Source organism: Tiliqua scincoides, chromosome 11 (assembly GCF_035046505.1).
Source record: "Tiliqua scincoides isolate rTilSci1 chromosome 11, rTilSci1.hap2, whole genome shotgun sequence".
Lineage (NCBI taxonomy): Eukaryota > Metazoa > Chordata > Lepidosauria > Squamata > Scincidae > Tiliqua > Tiliqua scincoides.
The window spans coordinates 1,959,837-1,964,408 of NC_089831.1; positions in this window are offsets into that span (position 1 = coordinate 1,959,837).

Here is a 4,572-nt window from a genome sequence, read left to right on the forward strand (position 1 = left end):
TTGGCCTGTTTTGGGTCCATCAACCGAACTGCACTCCAAACGGGTCTGAAAAAGAGAGCAAGAAGAACAGAAAGAGTTGAGTTCCCAAATGACAGCCCTGATAACCCTCTTCTAGCTAAAAGCAAGAAAGCACCCGATGCCAACATAGACAAACCAGTAGCCCTATGATGGGAGCTTCCAGGAGCTGAGCACAGACAACTTCCTGAGAGTCTGGGCATGCTCTAAAGCAGTCGTTTTCAACCTTTTTCATCTCATGGCACACAAATTGCCAAGACACCAACAGACTTTTGACAAGTGACAAGGCACACCATGCTGCCAGTGATGGGGGGCACATCCCCTAAAATGCCTACTAATAAATGATCCTCCCTCAAACTCCCACGGTACACATGCAGAACCATACACAGTACACCAAAGTGCTGCAGCACACTGGTTGAAAATCACTGCTCGAAAGCCTTCTTTCAGGCAGGCTGGCGATGCTCAGAGTGGGACACATCCGCAAGAAATGGTCCTCTGATGATGAGAGAGGTTCAGATGCACGAATAAAACGCAGGGCACAATCCTAAGCAGGTCTACTCAGAAGTTCTATTGTGTTCAAGGGGACTTACTCCCAGGAAAGTGAGGTTAGGATTGCAGCCTCAGATGCTCAAGTTCCATCATCCACCACCCAAGACCATCATTTCTTCTCAGTCTGGATCCTCCAAAGGTGAGCCAAGGATGAAAACCATGTGAAGTCCCCTGTCCCTGCCTTCCTTCTTTCTCTGCCCACCCACACTGTTCCCAGTGCTGAAACCACTTGCTGACAACTTTTCATCCTCTCCCTTTTTCTTTCAGAGACTCTCTACATTTAGGGCTTCCAGCCTGTTAGTCTTGACTCTGGAAACCATGATCCAGACAACCCCAACTAGTCACTAACTTCTGCGATAACATTACAGCCCTACAGTGCCAAGGCGCCAATCACCAGGGCCATTTGGGTGCTACTACAAGCCATTTGGGTTCTAATGGTTCCTGCTAGGCAGAAGGCAATGCTGTCAACCAACAGCCCCCAACTCCCCTCTTCTTCTCCAATTCTGGGCAAGACAATCACTGTGCACACTGCAAGTTCCACACAATTCCATGCGCCAACAATTCCACGTATCCATCCTTGCAAAAACTTCTGCCTTGAGGCTGCAAGCTGCAGTCTTTGCACTGAGAGCACCCACCCCCCATCTCCTGCTTCTTATTCAATGTCCAGCCTGAAGCAGAATTCTGGAGATCTCCTAAGCCTGCTTACTGCTTGGTGACATTTTCACTGCTCCTCTAGTAAAGAAACTGTCAGCTGGTGACTTGGTTTATGGACATTCTAAGAGTGCTAAGAGAAAACCACTGCTGACAATGAACACAATTTAGGACACAATCCTAAGCTTCAGTAACGCCAGCACAGCAACTGCTGTGCCAGTCTAGGGTGTTGTAAAGTGCCCTAAAGCAAGCAACACCAATGGGACAGTCCCATCAGCATTGGATCCAAAAGGAGCACCCAACCAAGCAGGTAATCACCTGCCAAGTGGCTCAGGGGTTGAGGGGGCACAGGGGGAGGGCAGGGAGGGGGTAAAACAGGGGCGCATTGGCCCAGGAGGAGAGCATGATCAGCAGAACTGGGTATCTTATTCCCCTTCCCGAACCTGAAAGCCTGACTTAAGGCTTCTCAAACTTGCGCCAGCTATTTGGCAGGCATGGGTTCAAGCAGCCCCATCGAACAGGCTGGGGCTTTACACAGCGTAAGGGGACAAATGTTCCCTTACTTTGAGGAGACCCCTAGCCTACTGTTTCCCACTGCTGGGTACAGCTTGAGCTGAGTGGCCCCGCTGCACCAGCACTAGTTAGGATTTGGACTGCCCAACTAGAAAGCGCATGTGAGTACTATTAAATGTTGAGGAGGGGGCAACAACCAAAGACACCCCCTGGGTAGAGATACTTGCCCAGCGTCTGCTGCCTTCCTTCCTCAGTTGTTTGCAAGGTCTCACCTCCCCGTGTTGCTTCTAGCCCATCCCAACAACGCCGTCCGCCCCGTGCCCCAGGTGTCCTCGCTGCACACCTGCTGCAGCCCAAACCTTCCCAAAGTGCCCCCACCAGAGTCACTTTGTCCACCTCCCCCCAGCCACAGCCAACGCAGCACACCAGTTGCTTCTCAGCTGCGCCCACAGGTGAGTATCCGATGGACAGCTGCGGGGGCGGTGAATCCTCCACATGCGGCTGTGTTGCTGGGGCGGCCACATGGATTGTGTCACACCGCTCTAAAAATAAGATGAATTGGCACACAGACTGTGCCATAATCTTTGTGCAGCAAGTCAACGCAACACAAGAACAGAATCCAATGGATGCAGAAGACACCTGAATTGCAGAGAATCAAGACGTTGGTCTCCGGCCCCCACCGGCTTCTGCTGCCGTTTTCGGTGATTCTTCTACCCTCAAATTAAAGAGCGATGTCAGGGACAGCCCTCCCTGCCATGAGGTGGAGTGAAGTGTGCTGTCTTTTAGCACATCACCACCACAATGAGCCAGACAGTTTTCTGCTGCAGTGTATTTTTGTGGGAAATGATCTAGTCCTAAAAATCCAGCATTTCATGCCATTAACTAGGAACGTCATGAATCAAAACAAGACCAATCCAACCAGGTGTTCTCAGAGGTGCAACTAAACATGTCTCAGACATGCTTATATCAAAGCCCCACTGATTGACAGTAGTAGAAAAAACATGTCCAGAAAATTCACAGCGCAGTTACCATGCCCTGGACCACCAAGAGATTCAGCAGCCAGGAGCCTCCTTTTGCAGGATGGTGTCACCTATGCCCTGTTCACTAACCGGCGGGACAGATATAGCGGCCAAGGAAGTCCCCTATCTCTGCCACACAAACATTTACACAAACTGGAACTTTCCAGGAAACACAAACACAGGCATGAGAGCAGCCAAGCGGGGGCTGGGCCAATCTGATCTTCTGCCCCCTTTTATCGGATTAAATGCCAGTTAAACTTCTGCACTCCTGCTGCATCCTGGAAGCCCCTCAAAGTAGCTCACAATAAGACAAGAAGAGCAAAACTAGCAGCAGCAACAAGTCTTTCTTGGGAATGAGTCTTAGCAATGTGGTGACCACCACCAAAAAGGTTCTGTCCTTTGGAGAGGACCACTCTCCTCGCCGCCAACTGTGATTCTCCAACTCATCTCAATACACAGGAGGCGGGGGATGTGACCATAAGGCACTCCCCAAATCCCAGAATCGGGCTGTGGAGGACTGAGGTCAAAGTCAGGACTGAGGTCAAAGAATGGCTTTAGGACATTCTTTATGGTGCGAAAGGTGAGGTGCAATCCTTATGGTGCAAAACAAGAGGCAGGAGACCAGATCAGCCTGGCTGAAAGGGTGCTGGGGAACAGGACTGGTGGTCCTTCGAGGAACTGAACAGGTAGCCTGAATCTCCACTCCAGGCACTTTGGGATGACACCTCTTTCCCCAATCCATTTGAGTCTACCTTCAGAATGAACTTGTGGAACTCATTGCCACAAGATATGGTGCTGGCCAACAGCTTCCCTGAACCTGTGTCTCCTACCACTGCCTCACCAGGACCTCGAGAAGCACTGACATTCCCAGATGACCAAGTGGGTAACTTCTGTGGTTAGACTGGCTTTGCAAGGAAACATGGCCATCTCTACAAGAAACCACTCTGCATGCTCCCCCTGACTCAGAGCTAGCCAGCAAACAAGCAGGGTTATAGGAGAGCCTGGAGGGCAGAGAATCCTGGCTTAGGTCTCTGTGCTCAAGTATCAGCCATACAAGCAGCCTATTATGTCGACAAAAGACATGACTGAGAATCATCTGAAAGCAATTTCATCAGAAAGGAGGCTTGTCAGTGGGGCCAGGAGGAGGCTTCCCCTTCCCAGGACAAGAGCTTCAAAGGCCAGGCAGCAGACACTGAAAAGCAAAGGAAAAGACAACAAGCAGAACTATTTCGGTCTTTTTTTTTTTCCCAAGTGAAGATTACATTGTAGGGAAGCCAGCCAACCCTGTAAAAAATATTTCACATTCCAAGGAGCCAGCATGAAGATGTTAGGAGCCAAATTCCTAGGAGACACCCTGGGAGTTTTTCTCATGGTTTTTTATGGACATGCAATGAGGTCTGTTCCAGCTGATAATGCAGGCCAGGATTTCCCCAAAGCTTTGAATGAGATCTCTCACCAAAAACTAAGAACGCAACTAAACATTTCACTAGCAGGGGGGAAAGGAATGATCTTTTGTGCACAAGCAGCCGGGGGAACAGCCAGAAAAAAATCTAGGGGTACCTGCTTCTCACCTGCTCAACTTGCAAGAGCAGCTGATCCTGTTGCTGAGAACTGTAGTTTAGCTCCCAATTTATACCCCCCAAAAAATTAATGCAGTAAGGAAACTGATGTGGTTACGAAACTGTGGATCAGGAGGGCCTTGGTACAAATCTGGCCTTGTTATTTGCTCTGAGAAACATCTGAGCATTTCTATGGAAGTACAAAACTGTCCATGGACTCTAAGAGTGAACAGTACAGTGAGTGAACAGGAGACAGTTCGGTGCAG